The 18,552-nt window shown below is 41.2% G+C and overlaps 1 pseudogene; it reads left to right on the plus strand.

The window, feature by feature from the left end:
- The first annotated feature begins 3,773 nt into the window (after window positions 1–3,773).
- Window positions 3,774–8,598, plus strand: LOC136501362 (pentatricopeptide repeat-containing protein At1g80150, mitochondrial-like; annotated as a pseudogene).
- Window positions 8,599–18,552: the final 9,954 nt, after the last annotated feature.

Raw genomic sequence — 18,552 nt, forward strand, 5'->3', positions numbered from 1 at the left:
TGCGTAAAGAAGGAGCTGCAGAGCCAGCGACGAGCTCCTAGCTTCTGACACCCATTCACTACTACTTCAACCTCCTGCGTGCCAGAGCAGTCAGAAAGGAATATGTTCATATACGAAGGTAATTTTTTTCTCTCTTTCTAAGTCCTACTTGACTGCACATGACCAGATCCATATAAAATTCCACATTTTTAGATAATTAAACAACTTAATTGCAAGCTTTGTGATGAAACAGCCGAAGTATAGCGACCACTTATGAAATGTCAAGTTAGCATATGCTACATTTTTATTTCTTCTGAGTTTGTGGAAGAAAAAAGTTCTAAATTTTGAGTGTGCAATCAAAATACTTGAGCCAGGTACAAACACTTCTCTTTATCTATTCCCGTGTCTGATAGGGTTTACCTTTTCTAAAATCTTAGCAAAGGGCTTCCATACTCATGTAAGATTCTTTCTTATAAGCACTCATTATATTGGGTACTATCATTTGTTTATGCTCTAGGAGTCTTCAGCTGCAATGCCTATAGGTTGTAGTGGAGGCCTACTACCATGCTGCTTAACAAGGTTACAGAATTATATATAGATAAAAAGTAAAACTTATTTTATATGATTTAGGATATTTTAGTAATACGAAAGCAAAAAATACATACTTATACCTTTTACTACGCATACAGTTCAAATAATAGGCTCTGAAATAGCAGTTCATGTATGTCAAATTGTTGCTTGACATGTGATTATGCTAATCTCAGTTCTTTGGTTAGTTCTTTGCTACTTGTAGTTGGGAAAATATAAGTCACAGCCAATTTTTTGGATATGACTTCAATACCAGCCTCAGTATAATGTGCATCCAGAAATATCAGAATAAAAAATATGGCTTTTGCTGTAGTAGATCCTAATTTGACATCTAGAAAGTAATATTACACTTATACAAGTAGATTTTAGTTATAGAAAGTCCTGCAATGATGCTATTGGAAAAAAATGAAATATGAACAGTACACTGGTAGGCATTTTCAACCACTGCATAGTTCTTCGGTTGTTCTGAAGTTTACCACTCAGTTTCTTTATTAACTCTGTCCTTTCTCCAAATTCATGACCATTTTTATCAGCACATGTCAGATATGCAATGCAAAGATTAGAAAGTTTTTTTTCATATGATTGAGCTACTGTGTCAAACTTGTGATCTGGTGATCCAAATCCAACTGCCTTCCCACTAGAGCGATTATGCTGATTAGCAGCAAAATATAGAACTAATCTTAAACGATGGCTCACTCTCCTAAGCATCTATTTTTTACCTAAAAAATGTAAACATGGTCCAAGCTATTTTCTTATGTATAGTAAAATACAGCAAAAGAAAGAAAAATATAACAGAAGCATCAAGAATAGCATGAAAAAACTTTAGAACAGGACAAACTATTCATCTAAGAAGAAAGACTATTGCTAAGAGAGGACTTAAATCTATGTAGGTGTAGCTTTGTAGCACGTACAAAACAAAATTTCTAGATACTACTTATTTTCCATTGGAATACAGATCTCTTGAGAACAAACGTCAGCTAGCAGCAGCTAGCAATACACAATATTCACAAACACCCTACACTTGTGCACTGTTCATAATCTTATTGCTGAGATCAGGTGAGAATCCATCTAATGATTCGTTCATGAGCCTGTTTTGTACTTCTTAGGTTGATTTAATGCCAATTTCTTGGTTTCTTATCTCTTACCCTGCACATGCATGCGATGGATACACACCATGTACTCAATGGTTTGTCTCAGTCGAATGGATCGTCTGCTGACTAATAAACAAACTAAGTAACAAACCAAACAAACATGCATGTCGGCATATAATTATAGTTAGTTTCATTGACATTTATTTTGATCAAGTTATGTAGTAGACCCAAGATACTTTATGATATTTAATTAATTGTAATGTGACTCAAGTAATCTTAGTTCAAAATCAATGTCCACTTCCTCAAAGCGAACACTTCTCGGCGCACAAGATGTCCTTCTCTTGGTGTTCATCAGGCTGCTCTTCTACGAATTCAGATGACAAACATTTTTTTTCCCTTTGTTCAGTTTTTCATCACTCAAGGTCAACATGTGATTACAAATGCCTCCCATTTCAAATATATTGCGTTTGGGACAAGCTCAGTAGTTGATGCCTTTCGTGGAGGTTTGAAGCACTGCTCCTAGAAATGCAAGGTCAGTGTGTAATGCAGGAAATCCACGCTAATTATTTGACATAATTGTTGCTTGCTTTATTAATCTTTTATGCTTCTGTGTCATGCAGGAGCAACAGAATTACTAAGCACAACAGTGGGTGCTAAAGAATATGACACTAATGATTTCCAATAGCCACTTTGGATATACGCAGATCAATATAAGCTTCCTCTAATACCATTTTCTTATACCTTGTTTGCTAAGTTCCCAAAATGTAAACCATGTTGGCGTTTGCTAAATTCTAGAAGTTGCACGGGTAATTCATTGCTGCAACTTATCATTTATATTTTATTATGCACAAATAGACGAGAAACAAGAACAAAGCTCATCACATTTTATGAATTATGACTGTGAACTCTATAAGGAAGCTGTAGGCTCTCAGTTCAGCTAGACAATTATAATCTTTTATAGATTCATTTTCTTTTCAGGTGGACCACACGTGTCATTATAAAATATATATTCAAGAGTTGGGTAGGATCTATGTTCTTTTTCATTTGTGGTTTGGCAATTGGCATCAGTTCCTAGACATGTACTGATTTGCATCAAGAGTTCTATAGATATAAGTACTCAAATATAGATAGGAAGTTCTATATACTGTAGTGTCAAATGGCTACTGAAATGGAAGGATCTAGATTACGAACATGCTACATGGGAACTTCAGCCTTCATCTTCAAAAATAGACAAGGTATGCCGAAAACATTTATTTGTGTTAACCGGCACACGACAACTTCATTCAACATTTTTCCGCAGTTGTGTGGTAATGTTGCTTTGCTAGGCTACCTCATGCAAATATTGAGCTCTCTTAGAGTGTTAGTCCAACCAAGTTTTTCTTTCTGCTCTTTGGACATTAGACCATTTGAAGCATGGGTTCAGAGTGACCTCATGGGATTTCCTGTGAAATCTGTTACATTGTTACATTCCAAAGATGCCCTAGATTGCCGTCGAGGAGCATTGCCTCACTGTCAAGCCAGAGCTCAAGGAGGCAGGGCTTCGTGCAAGCAAGTGCCTTGTTATGCTTGAGTGTTTTTCGGATTATATACATAGTCATATACAATTGCGTGAGACTTAAACTATGAAAAAATATCGTTGTTCGGTTGTTTTCATGTGCATTCTGAAAATAAAAATGTGGCCTTAGCACGGGCACTGTACTAGTCATTCTTAGTGTCACTGAATGAAACTCCTATTGAACTAGCCTAAGCATCTTCTAAAGAAAAGAAAGATATTCAGATTGACTAAATTACCATATAATTTATTTTATTATTAATTTGTATAATCTCTTTTTATGGAACATAATCTCTAGTTTTTTTTTTTGAATCTAGAATCTCTAGTTTTTACCGGTGAATGAAGTGAAGAGAGTGAGACTGTAGAGTGGAAGACCCGCCCAGAAAGATTGTGGCCTAGACAATGCGCACGAGCCTGTCCACGTAAACTCTCAGGCCGAGCCCATATGTATTGCTGGGCTCAAGGCCCATAAAAGGCCTAACTACGCCATGCCCTCAAAGCACAACGAGCCCAGTTCCAGGCTTTTGGTTGGGGAAACCGTGGGCTCTCGCCCACCGCTCGCGAGTCCCGTTGCGCCTCCACGCCGCCGCCGCGCACTCCTCTCCCCCGCTCTTGTCCCCTCCTCGCTTCGCCGCCCACCACGCCCATGGCCGCCGCCCCCGCACCCTAGGCTCTCGCCCCGGGATCGAGCGAGGCCAGATGCTCTCCCTGGGCGCCCTCCGCAAGCTCTGCGCAGCCTTCGACGCCGTCGCGCTCACCGTCATCGCCGCGGGGCTCTCGCGCCCGCCCTCGGGCCGCCACCCCTTCTCCTCCGCGCACGCGCACTCCGCTCACCCGGCCGACTTCCCCACCATCGCTGCCTGCCGCGCCGCAGTCTCCGCCTCCAAGGGTGACCGCCGCCGCCGCCGCCCCGGCGTCGGCCATCCCTCCCCCTCCCCCGCAGCCGCCGCAACCGAGGAGAAGGCGGAGGAGGAGGAGCAGCAGCAGCCGGTGCTGGTCAGGATCAAGCATGAGCGGGACCCGGAGCGGCTGTACCAGCTGTTCAGGGCCAATGCGCAAAACCGCCTCCTGGTGGAGAACCGCTTCGTGTTCGAGGACGAGGTGGGGCGCCTGGCGGGTGCTCGGCGGAATGACCTCGTCGAGGAGATCCTCGAGCAGCACAAGGCGCTGCCCCAGGGGAGGCGGGAGGGGTTCGTGGTCAGGATCATCGGCCTGTACGGGAAGGCCGGGATGCCGGGTCACGCGCTGCGGACTTTCTAGGAGATGGGTATGTACGGGTGCCTGCGCACCGCCAAGTCGCTCAATGCCACCATGAAGGTGCTGCTGCGAGCACGGATGTTTGATGAGGCTCTGTGTCTGTTTGAGGAGGGGCTGGAGAAGTACGGCGTTGAGCTGGACGACATCTCATGTAATACGGTGATCAAGATGTACTGTGACATGGGGGACTTGCGTGCGGCCTACCGGGTTATGCAGGAGATGGATGGGGCTGGTGTGCGACCGGATGTCGTCACGTACACGACGCTGATGGCTGCGTTCTATAAGTGTGGCCGGCGCGAGGTTGGAGATGGTTTGTGGAACCTCATGAGGCTGAGGGGTTGTGACCCGACACTTGCTACTTACAATGTGAGGATCCAGTTCCTGATTAACAGGGGAAGGGGGTGGCAGGCAAATGAGTTGGTGCGGAAAATGTATGCAGCGGGGATCAAACCAGATGAGATCACGTACAATCTAATTATCAAGGGTTTCTTCATAATGGGTGAGCATGAGATGGCCAAGACAGTCTTTGGCGTGATGCATGGGAGGGGATGCAAGCCAAACAGTAAGGTTTACCAGACAATGGTCCATTACCTCTGTGAGAGAAGGGACTTTGATTTCGCATTCAGGTTGTGCAAGGATAGCATGGAGAAAAATTGGTTTCCGAGTGTCGATACTATTAACCAACTGTTGAAAGGCCTCATGGCTATCTCAAAGGATAGGAATGCGAGAGAGATATTGAAGTTGGTTACTGGGAGAAAACCTTGAAATGAAGGTCTTCAAAGACATATTATCTCATAGGAAGACTGGAAGATAAGTTGATGTCTAGATAGGAAGTTTTGCTGTAAATCCACCACTTGTAACTGTAAGGCCGTTGTTGACATTCTTTCATCACTTTGTTTTCATAGGCAAGTTGAAATGAGGTTGATCAAAGGGTTTCAAATATTGAACCATCCTGTCAAGCTCCTCAGACAACAATTTTTCAGGTCCTTAAAAGTTAGTATAAGTTATAGAAAGATAAAAATTCAAGTATCACGGATGACAAGGACTTTAAGAGCTGAAGGTTCTGTTTTGTACTTTTCGTTAGCTAATGTTCAGGAGTTTTATAAAAAGGTTGGGATCGTAATAATTCAACATAACTACATAAGAATGTGTTGTTGGAGCATTCATTGGGAAAACATATGAGCATGGCAGGAAGAAGGAATCAGTGGTCTCCACAAGTGTTTAGGATAGAGTTTGTTCAGGAGTATTATCAGTTCAGTCATGGTTTGTTCAATTCAGTTAGGGTCCAGACTTTGTTTTATACTTTTAGTTGGAGAAAAATAAGAGTTTGATATTTAGCTGCACCTACTTAACGTGAGAGGCGTTCCAGTTGTAATCAAGAAGAAACAAACTTGATTCCATATAAAGTCGTTGCTTGGAGCCCCTTATAAGGGCAGGTACGCCATCTTCATCTTTGGTATCAGTGTTGATGAAGTAATGAAGTATTCTGTGCAGTATACAAACCTATGTTTGGGAAAATTTGATCTTGTTATCATTTTTTATTTTTCCATTACCAAGATAGTATTGTCTACATGTTAAGAACAAGAAATATTTTAATTGTGCCTCAAAGTTTCCCTACCCTAAGATTGATGATTCTTTTGACATTGATGAAAAGGCATAGGAAACAAACCAAAACAAAATCAACTGGATTTATTTCCATTTTTTGTAGGAGCCATATGATAGTTACACAGCTTTTCAAATCTGTGCTGCATGTTTCTTGTTAAAAATACTAACTTCCTTGACAACTATGTTCAAATTTGTGACTGATCAATAACAGTTTTCAGTTACCAGAGTTACTACTTGCTATTCATCAGTCATCACTGATTGACTAAAAAGTAACTAACATTGCATGCTACTTGATGCATACACCTCTATGATGCATCAGTTCGGATGATTAGTTAATAATGCGCATGTCTAAAAGTAAAACAAACTAATGTGACTAGGATAATTTATTATCTCTTAGATCTGTGAAAATTTTGCACCTAGGGTATGCGATATGATTGAAACGTTGTGATTCTTAACATGATTGAAATGATGCACATGACCTTTACAATTATACATCAAGATTATTCTTCTGATTATTTTTGTTGGTTAAAATACGACATAGGCACATAGCACTTATCATTCAGTCATCAATAATTTTAAATCTACACTGTACATTTTATCATACTTTTGCTAATATGTGGACAGCTCTTTTACCCCCTTCCACCTGTTGATAACCATGTAGCTTTAAGTTGTAGTGTCTGCTACATTATTTTTAAAATATTGTTAGAAGGTTTCACATGAGTAATCTCAGAGAGAATCCTGTATTCCGTGAAAAATGTGAAATATCAGTGAATAAACCTAGACTATCTATATGAAATCCTACTTTTAAAACATTACAATAGTGCTAGTCTTAAAATCCTAGATGTTTTTCACTGATCTTGAAACCAATTATGAGATACATGGATCCTGGAAACGATGGGAATTGGGAAGGGACTGTTATTTGGCATTCAGGTTGTGCAAGGATAGCTTGGAGAAGAACTGGTTTCCCAGTGTCGATACTATTAACTGGGAGAGATAACGGAGTTGGTTACTGGGAGAAAACCTATGTATTCAGATGATGAAAATGATGGTCTTCAAAGACACCATGTACCTTATGAAGACCGGAATATAAGTTGACGTCTGGAAAGAAATTCAGCTGTAAATCCGCCACATGTAACTGTCTTTCCTTTATAATTTTGTTTTCAGTCAAGTTAAATAGAAGCATTTCATGCAGCTTTTTCCATCTTATTATCTCTTTTCCCTTTTAGTTCTGCAAACTCAGCGATATAAAAGTTTAATTTAGGATTGATGATTCTTTTGATACCAGTAAGATGGCGCATGAGACGGTCATTTGAATTTTTTTTTTGTGAGCTTTTATGATAGTTACATTAGTTTTCAAATACTTTTATGTTAGCAGCAGAATTCAGAACTAATGTATGTCCTGAGGCATGAGAAAAGAAAACTGGTGTAATTGATACTTTGTGGAAATTGAGGTATTTCATAAGATCACTTCTCAGCATATTTGGTCACATTTACACTCACTGCTCATAAAACTTTGATACTCTTCCTTGTTCATCTCCATCTGCAACAGAACTTTGACTGCCAGTACACGTTTTGGGTTTCTTCATTATGGTTATGGGTGAGCATGAGATGACCAAGGTGGTTTTTGGTGACGCAAGCTGGAGAACAATGTGAAGGACTTTAGTTTTGCATTCAGATTGGGACAGCATGGAGAACAGGAGAACACCTTTTCTTTTCCAAGTGTAGTTACTATTAACTAACCGTTAATGACCTCACAGAGATTTGAAAAGAATATGAATTTGAGAAGGTAATGAAGTTAGTTACCGGGAGAAAACTTCATATTGACAGGGAAGATGATGAAATGGAGGTCTTCAAGGGCATGTTTCATGGGGTTACTGGAAGATGCGTTGACAGCTTGATAGGGAAGTTCTGATGTAAGTTCCACCATATGTAGTGTAAAGCTGTTGTGGATATTCTTTTGTTTTCTGCTGCCAAGTTTAAATAAACAAGATTGAGGGGGTTCTTGAATACTGTCTTGATAATCTTTTTGGACTCCTCAAATAGCAATTGTTCATCTGCTTAACAGATGCTACTATAAGGTACAATTCTACATGATACCTTCCCGTGTAGCAAAAAATGATCACAGAGACTTTAAGAGCTGAAGAAATACCTGTATCATATGGACTATTTTTTTTAAAAAAAATCTATTGAACAGATGTTTTGTGTTAAAAAGAAATAAACATAAGAACGCTTCAAAACATAGCAACTGTTGAGTACTGATGAAGTAATGGAGCATTTCGTATGGTATTCCAACCTGTGTTCTGCTAACTTCAGAAAACATAATAAGAAGCACTTTTATTTGTCAGTATTTTTTTTTTCTGTACCTAACGCGCATCCTTTCTCTACCAAGTACCAAACCTATCTTATATATCTACCACATGATGGCTCAAAAACTTAGCCCGGCTAGAATTGAAAGAATTTAAATTCTAAAAGGCGCGCGGATTGGACGTTCCTATTAATGTCAAATATGATAAGGAACGATTCCTTATACGCTACCGAAATCCTTGATAAACCACCGTCGGTGACGGTAACAGGGCCCACATGTCATAGACGCAGTTTTCTCCTAGATCAGACATCCAAACACTAACGGTGGCTAACGGAGCTGCGAAAAGACTTAAATGCCCCTAGACTAGAGAAGCGAGATAAAGTTCAGTTTTTCCCTGTGCCACTCCCTGGCAGAGTATTTTAGCCAAACTAATTGGCATTGACCTTTCTTGACCACACTAATTTAATTGGTATTTAAATTATTTGCAATAATTTTTTGTTTTGAAAATCACAAATTTGAAAATTTCACCTTTCTTATATTAAACAAACCTATTCCGACGACAATATTTCCGATCTAGCTGGTACCCAAGACTAAAATAAAAAAAAAAGATAATAATAAACCAAACTATTTTTTAAATAATATTTTTTCTCATCGTGGGTATTCAGAACAACCGTGGACAGCACAAGTCAGGGCTGCCAAACTAATTACTAACTGATTTTTAACACGTATCATGAAAGCAAAACATCACGATTGCAAAGAATTTGAGGTGAGCTGACAGTAGTTAGCTAGCTAATGGCACATAGCTAATATTAGCTGGTAAATAATTGATTAGCTATCTGTTAGCTAGAAGTAGGCATGCAAATAGGTCAGAGTTGTATATCCAAACACTAACCCAATCAACCCACCAAATTCTTTTTTGGGTTTTGGGCCAACCCAAACCCACTCTGTCCTTGAGTACTGGTTCCACCCACCAAAGAACACTACGACCCTGCACTCGTCGACCGCTTGCGCGCCACGGCTTCAGGGCATGGCGATGTCTCCGTGGCTGTCAAGTGCTTCGTCGCGCTTAGGATCCTCCTCGCGCAGGGCGCGTTCATCGTCCCTGACCAGCTCCTTGCCGTGCTCGTTCGGCAGTGAGGAGCAGGCAGCTAGGCTAAGACCGGAGCCAAGCGTTGCAGTTCGGCTGCGCATGTATGGTGGGAAGTAGAGGTGCACGATGCCGCTGGGTTACTCAGATGACCCACACACCACGACACTGTTTGGTTGGCACCAAATTATTTTGGACCCAGGGTGTTTGGATACATAGATAATTGATGACTTGTTACCAGACCCAGCAAAGCAGAGCAGATAAAGAGTTCACGGTTAACACTCGACGTACGGCTCAATACCTTGCTACCTACGTACCTGCTAGTTACCGTGATTGGCCGTCGTTGTCAACGAGTAGGGCGGTCAGCCTTGCACGGTGATGAGCAAGCTGGAGTCCTCGTCGCCATGTGATCGATGTCGCAATCTTGGCATGTGGCATCGTGTCTTTCCCACCGTCGTCGTCTTCGCTCACAACAAGGTGGCTCCCGGGCGCAACAACTCCGGCGAGCACCTCAGAGAACGCGCGCAGCCGGTGTGGTCTCGTACCACCACCACTCGAGGCACACGCTGGCGCAGCTCTCGACGGCGAGCATGGCCTACGTGCGCTGCCCGCTGCAAGCCTGCAGCCCAGCGTCGCGCCCTGCCTCGCCCGCCTGCGCGCCCAGCCAACGCAGCCACGAACCGCTGCCGCCCTAGCCTTGCTCGCGCCGCCACCGTCTGCTCGCCACAGCGTCTCCCTTGCGCGGGCTCCTGCGAGCTGGCCGCCACGCGGGCCCAGCGCGTCACCACGCCGCCTCCGTCACACCCCGGCTGGTCGGAGCCTCCACCCACCCCTCGGTCGACCATGCGCACAGCTCTCTGCTCATGGCCGATAGTGAGGCGAGTGAAATTTTTGTATTTTGGTCTTTTGAAAACAATTTTTAGAAAAATACCTACGCCAAAACATTTTCTGAAAATAGACTATTTTTAGGCGTTTTAGCACATGACGCCGAGATATGAGGCTCGGCGTCGTGTCACACGACGCCGAGGTATTGCCACGTCACGGACGACCGGGGTCGTCATCGACACGGTGGCGCGTGGGTCCGAGACGTCAGCGTCGTGTCAGCCGACGCCAAGTGCCCAACCTCGGCGCGGCTGGACTACGCGCCGAGCTACTGGCCCCATCCGGAGCGCGGCCCAGGCAGCCCAACAAAGCACGGTGGCCCAGTAGCTCGGCGTTGGGTCACTTAACGCCGAGCCTCCAGACCTCAGCGTGGCCCGACTCAACGCCGAGGTCTGGTCCCTTTAGGCCGCGCCGAGGCCCCTTCTTCTTCCTCCCTCCATCCTGAAACCGCCGGCCTCCTCTTTTTCTCTTCTCCCCCGCGCCGCCACCAAACCCTAGGCTCCAAAATCGACCCTCAGTGCCACGATCTTGTCTCCCGAAGCTTTCTCGAGGTAATGGTCCCTCCCTTCCTCCATTCTATCCGTGTAGATGTGCTTACATTGTCTCTAATCATGTGGAATCATGGTTGTATGGTATTTTGGTATATTTGTGTTTGCATTTATAAAATGTATGGCTTAGGATGATTGAGTGCATTGTTGTTTAACTGTTTTATGTGCTGAACATGTTAGGTTAGTTTGGTTTCTAGTTATTTTGGTCATTAGGGTTCTTTGTTTATTGTAGGTGTCATTAGGGTTAGTTATTTGTTGGTCATTAGGGTTAGTATGTATTTTATTTATTTGTTGGTCATTATATTTCAATTTTTTATGATTAGAAATGATTATGTTGTTGGGGTTGAAAAAAGATGAAATAATATATTTTAGTTTCTACTTATTGGATTGAAACTCGCATGATATCTTCATATGTTACACTACTTGTTGTGTGATGACTGTAGATGGATAAATTAGTGAGGTTGCATCATAGAGGCCGTATTGTTAGGACAAGAGATGATAGTTTGGAATTTCTGGACATGTGTGAGGAGTTGTTGATTTTTTCTGAAACACCATCTTTGACCCAGTTAGTGGAGCGAATGAAGGTTATGTTAGGCTGGAATGAAGGAGACGTGCATGTTCAGTTTGAAGGTGTCATAGATGTTGGGTCATCGAAGGTCCTCGGATCAAGCAGTTGCTCAAAATTACAAGCGAGACTGAATGGAATGATTACAAGGCAGTTGTATTGGCCTCAGAAGTGCGATCTTTGGATTTAGTAGTAAGTAAGGAGTCCGGCTTAGGAAATAATAACTTCGAAGCATGACCATCTTCCCCCGCTCACGTAGGTTATGGTCCTTTGCCTGAAGAAGAAATACTTGTCACACAACTAGGCTACAATGGAGATGAGGAAGAGAATCCGGTTACCGATGGTGAGGGCAATCATGATAGTGATGAAGAGGATGATGATTATGTAATTGTTGATGCAGAAGAAGATTTGGACGACGCTAGCGGAGACTTTTCTATTGAGGATGAGCTTAGTGACGAAGATGATCTTAGTGGTGAAGAAGACTTTGGTGATGCTAGGGCTATGAACCGTTTTGACATGGAGATAGCTGGAGATGATGAATCCTTCATAGAGGAGATAGCCGAAGACTCTAATGACGATCGCCCTGTTGGTCGTCTGAATTTTAGGGAAATAGAGATATTGTCTAGGGTCTTGCCTTGGAGAGATCCACTAGTTGGTGATTTCGAGGACCTTAGCTATGGTCATAGGGCAGTAGCTGATGGTGGGCCAAGTGATACAATTGTGCCTGATGTTAGCGGTTGCCTCATCATACGGAAGGGCATATTATTTGGTACCATGGCTGAGTTGAAATCATGGTTGCAAGAGTACTCCATTGTACACAACCGGCCTTTTAGGGTCATCAATTCATTCAAGGAGAAGAGGTATACTATTGCTTGTGAAGAACAACAGTGTGGTTGGAGAGTATGTGCTAGGAAGATGAAGGCAAGCAAATGGAAGATTACCTCAGTGAAGCAACCATATGTTTGTGCCACTGCTGAGGCAGAAGAGAACCATCTGCAGCTCAATTCTAGGTTCATTGCAAGGCAATTATGCCCCGTTGTAACACCCGGTTTTAAGGACAAAGCCGAATGCACACCATATGTGAGCCCTGGTAATCAAACCTCACATATAGTTACAAATAAAGGGGCAGTATCAATTCACAATGCTTAATATATAGCGAACTTAGCAAAAGAGATAACCTTAGAAAGCAATCAACAGATAGACAACTCTGATCTCCGGGTGCAGACTTCACTCCCCTGGATCCAACTGACTGGTTGATCACAAGCCTAACTCCTTCAGACTCCAGCAGCCTGAGGTGTGGGGGAAATTGCAAGGGTGAGTCCATGTCGAACTCAGCAAATATAGCAACAAGGTAGTGCATTCCATAGCCACATGATCAAGTATAATTGAATAATAAATAGCTCAAAATAACTCAGTTAAGCATAATTAAACAAGTGCTCATCTTTGACGTAAGAATCCCTTGGCCGCTCGTGACCGTGAGCACGGCTGATATATCAGTTTATTAAACTCTGCGCAGAGGTGTACACTTTCACTGTGAGTCATGATTTCCAAATGTACGGGTTTGCAAGGTCCAAACACCGGAAATCATATAAAGCTACTCAGAAGTTCGTCTAACCGGGAAGGGCCGCAGGGTCATCGGATATAGAAACCCCCCTTCCATTAAAAGGCCGCTTCCATAGCAAGGCACAACATGACAGAGGCTGTCCTATACCCAACTCGCAGTATCCTCTAAGCCTGCTAGAAAAGGTCTCCCAAGCAACTAGAGCCAGAGCCATATAGCCCTCACAGCTGTACTGTAAGTCCCGGATGATCACTTACAAATGAGACCTTGTGGAGAGGGAATTTAACCCTCCTGTTGTTGCTAACAAGTCATCTTTTATGTTTGTAGCATATTCATTAATCAAGTTTCAAGATCATGGTCACAGAAAGAAAACCCAAACTATACTTGCCTTAAACACCGATCCTTCGGTAAGCTTTAATCTTCAACGTTTTCTTCTTCTTCTTCTTCTTCTTCTTCTTCTCCAACTTCTTATAGATCACCAACGCAAAACTCACCGACTGGACAAGACCGAAAAGCACCACACAAGCATCCTAACAAGCATGCATAGCAAACATACTAGATTAGAACAATACACCAATCCATGAAAAAGATTCGAAATCTAATCTACGCATTGCTACGATCACGCACACGCGAAAGATACACTAATCGAGCTACGGTAAAACAGAAACATCTATCGAAGGATTTACGTTGGAAAGAAAACTATATGCTTTATCTATTTTAATGATCATAAAACATGTATAAGATATCTCAGGGGAATATCTAAAATTGAGTTAAGTCATTTTATACTTGAGTTATTAGATTTAGAAAACTAAGATAAATTAATCATATTTTAATTATAAATATCTTGATATCATTTATGCAAATTAAATTGAAATATAATAACAAATGAGAGTATATATATTCAAAGTATATATGTCACATTTAAACTTGGCAAATTACAATTTAAAGACATACATGTTTATGTCACTAATTAATCATATTTTATTAATCAACATATCTCATATTATATAAAGTATTTAAACTTTACTTTAGAAATATAGAACATGTGAGAGCAACTAATAGAACAATTATATTATGTCTCATAATTGATCTAAGCAAGTCATAATTAAAAAGACATTAATGTTGGCATACGTCATATTTTATAATTATAAAAGATTATATATATACTTTTAGTCATTTAAACATCTATAAATTAAAAACATAAATCATGTGAGGGCATCTATTCATACTTAACACATATGCAACATTCAACTAATTATAATCTAAGACTGTACTGAAGTTACTGATTAATCAGATTAACAGGTTATGTATAATCACCGGAATACAAGACCTATATTGTTTCTAGTTATAAAACTAATTATAAGCATGCTAACCAATTTAATATTTAGCTATATATGAAAAATCATGTGACATGAAAAACATTGCCCCTAACATATCATTCACGTCAGCACGTACCAAACGCAACTTAAACGGTGCAAAACGAAATTAGAATTTAAATTGCTCTTAATTAACAAGTTATTGAATAATCCTTAATCAAATTAATATTCAACTTATAAATTTCCAAGACGTGAGACATGTAAACATCGCTGCTAACACGTACCACACATTACGACGAAACTCGCGCAATCAAATCGAAATCAAAAACCTAAATCGACTTTAATTAATTAGCGATTAATTAGTTATAGACACAATTAATATTTTAATAAAATAAATTCTTAAACATGTGATATAAAAACTAATAACTCTACTGCGTAGATCTCGACGACACGAAACTAACGCAACTGGAACGAACTAAAACGGATTTAAAACGAAGAAACGACGGTGATTAAACGAACCAGTGGCAAATCTGTAATTTGCATGTCTTCTTCCTTGCCTTCTTCTTGCTCACGGACGTGGCATGGCAGCCATGGAAATTTGATGCTGCTGCTGTTCGTCGCCAAGATGAGGAGGCTCGGCCTCAGCAGGGGCTTGGCCGAGGGGCCGGGACAAGAGGCCGGTAGCAGCACGCCACGCGCCGGCTCTGGCCCGTGAGGCATGGCTGGGCGCCGGCAGCCGATGGCACCTGCGGTGCCACCCTTGTGCCCGCAGAGGAGGATGTGCGAAGGGCCACGCCGGGGAGGGGAGTAGCAGGGCGCAGGGCGCTCAGCCCAGGCTGCGGTGGAGGACGGCCGACTGCAGGGAAAAATTTCTCGGCCGGAGAGAGGAAGAAGGTGCCGGCCATGGTGCTCTCACCGGAAAAGAGGAAGATGGGTTAGGGAAACGATCAAACGATGATGGATTCGCGAAAAGAATGGCAAGACGGTGTAGAGAACGACGAGATCTACCTCGTGGTGGTGACGGTTTTCGCTGGAGACGTTCGAGGTGGCCGGAAAAGCTCGCCGAAGGTTCGCCGGAAACCTAGCTGTGGAGAACTTCGGCGTCCGATCTGCGGGGCTACGAGTGGCGGCTCGAAAAACGGGCTGTACTTCTGGAATCCTCGCATCGAGGGCTACGCCGGCATATATATACACGTAGGGTTTGGATATTTTGGAAATCCGAGATATTTTAGTAAATATTGATTTTCGGAATTAAAATAATTACAGAAAATCGGGAATTACTATTTAGGCTCCGAAAAAATATCTCTGAGCTCCGAAAAATACTAGAAAAATTCCTGAGGATAGATGGAAGAATAAGGAACACAACCAAAGTGGTTTAGCTCCCGAAAAAGACTTTTGCATTGATCAAGGAAAAAGATAAAACTCCAAGAAATATGAATTTAATCCCGAAAAAGGTCGGAAAGATTCCCGGAAAGAGAGGCATCGTCCTAACGTGTCTTAAAACCTTTTCCAAGCCTTTAGATTTTAAAAACAAGGCATCATCTAACTTTTGTTTTTGCAAATTTTCAAATTCTTTTTAAACCACTACTTGAAAGCAATATTTTAAAGATTGAGATTTGAATTTATTTTCCTAACCACTCATCACAAAAGTATCAATGCAACGGCATGTATGCACAAACATGTTGTTACCCTTATGTTGGATTTTAATTTAAAGAAAAATTTCTTTTACCTATGTTTTTATGAGCACAAAACTACAAAATAAATCATTTGTACTCTATTTCTAAAAGTGCAAAATTTGGGGTGTTACAATTCTACCCCCCTTAAGATGAATCTCGTCCTCGAGATTCGGAAGATGATGATCAAGATACTAGAATACACACTGCCATTGGATCTTCTCCACTTTCTCGAGTAGTTCCACCATCTTGACAAAGATTTCTCTTGACTTTGCACACCTGTTAACTTTTACTCCAAATAGCATACTCGCTGATCCCAAGATGTTTCTAGGCCCTCTAATTAACTCTCAAGTATCCACAAACCAACTCTCTGGTACTCTTCCAATTGTTAGGCCTCTTCTCTTTTCCTTTTTAACAACCTCAATGAACTGTTGCAGCTGGGTGCTAGCTTATTCTTTACACTGACACTCCATATGCTTCTCACAAAGACCACTTTGGAATCCATTAGGTGACAAACTCTTGTCCTCACTAATTCCAAAATGTAACACAATACTTCTCAACATGTCTTGCTAGATTTTTTTTAGTCCAAGATATCAAATCGACCACTTCATACATCCATATTCCAATTGATCCTCATGTATTACTCTCTTGGTCCAAAATAGATTCCAACTTCAAAACACTATTAACTATATATATGCTCAGGTTGAGTTGTGACTCTTAAACACAAAACTTAATCCATGGTGTCGTTCAATCTTCTTAGCATAGCTCTTCCAATTTGCTAACGGCATTGGCAACGACTTTTATTTCTTCTAAAGATAACACATACTTCTAAACCAAAAACATTTGGTTAATTGAACCCAACACTGATGTCACAATCTCAAACCAACTTACTGAAAGTGTCCCTTAGATTCTTATGATTCACGTAGATATCACTCTTCATGTCCAAGTAGATAATACCACTATGCTCCACAATGGATATCTCTAGATCTCATATGTCAAATAGTCCATCTCAAGCCTCCATAGTTGACTTGATGCATAATTCACTGCTTTTCTTACATAGAGCACATCCATATCCTTGCCAACCGCTTTATAAAAGAAACTCTTATGTTCAACACTATAATACCTCTAATGAACGTGTGATAGAATCTTACCATTCCGAGGAATTCTGAATCACTCTTGCATACTTAAGCGGGTTCCTAGCTCAACACATCTCTCTTGAGCGAATTGTCTGTATGAATTCTATCATTAGAGACATCCCACAACCAAAAAGAGAACTCCATCCAAACTAAACTCACTTAAGTTGCCAAAGAACCAACTGTAGAGGAGTCCAATCATCATATTTTCGTATGCCATCAGTGCCAACTTGTCTTGAGTTGAAGGATTGAACTCCCAAGTGATGATAGCTTGAAGCGAAGACCAATCCTGACAAAATATTTGAGCTCCTTGTAGATGATCCAACCTGTTAACAATCTTGAACAAAGATCCTTGTGTCTGATAGTGATTTCTCAACCATAGGAATAACCGATACTTCCAAGTGAAGCTCTAGATTGCATGAGACCTCCATCTTGCGATTCCTTTATGCCTTGGCTACCCCCCTTAAGAAAAGATCAAGTAGGGCACCAAAGGATAGCTTGAATCTTCTTCTAAGTGAGTTAACTTATCAGGATGACCTTTGATAACCTAAGAGGAACTCATGTGTATAAGTAGGAACAAGTAACCTCAGTTTATCCGCGAGTAGAAAAAAACAGCAGTGCAGTAAAACTACTATAATTCCTGTTCTGTAAATCCAATAATGTCGTACTTTACACCGTTGGAAAGCTCATTAAATCCTTTATAACTTTCATGTAGAAGACTTCTCCAGATTCTACAGCTAAGTTGGTCGAAAATAGGGCACAACATAAACTGTTCCAGGTTTCAGACTGCACAGAAACTTCAACTTGTGATGACTATATTTCCCAAATTAAAATAGCTATGAGGGTTAATCCGGAGGCATATGATAGGTACAGAAGTCCAGTTGATCCCATAGAAATTTTGTAACATTTTCTCGAGCAGGTATTGTGATATAACCAGAAAACCACATACTGCTCCAGATCTCAGTCAGCACAGCTATATCCTCTTATGATTTTGATAACTCCATAACCTAATTAGATATCAGGGTGATTCTTGAGGTCAAAGAAACATGTTGAAGTCTACGTATTCTCCAGAAGTTTGTCATGATTTTTAATTGACCCAAGAATAGAGATATAAACCAAAGATGATAGGTTGCTCCAGAAAGATAGGATAGGAAAACAGGAGAAAACCAAAACCCAACTATCTATTCATTAATCCTTATGTCTTATGCCTATAAACTAAATGAATTTGTGGAAAATCCCACAAAATCATTGCACTCATTACAAAGATTCAAAACAAAACATAATCATAATGACAAGCCAACAAGCAATTAGGGTGCACAATTCAATCATTGACTTAAACTTGCGATACTATCGTCTTCTGCATATTATGGGTAAAGATCCTATAGCTTAACTTCAAATTGCGCGAGAAGG

The sequence above is a fragment of the Miscanthus floridulus genome, chromosome 13, assembly GCF_019320115.1.
Source record: "Miscanthus floridulus cultivar M001 chromosome 13, ASM1932011v1, whole genome shotgun sequence".
NCBI classification, from domain to species: domain Eukaryota; kingdom Viridiplantae; phylum Streptophyta; class Magnoliopsida; order Poales; family Poaceae; genus Miscanthus; species Miscanthus floridulus.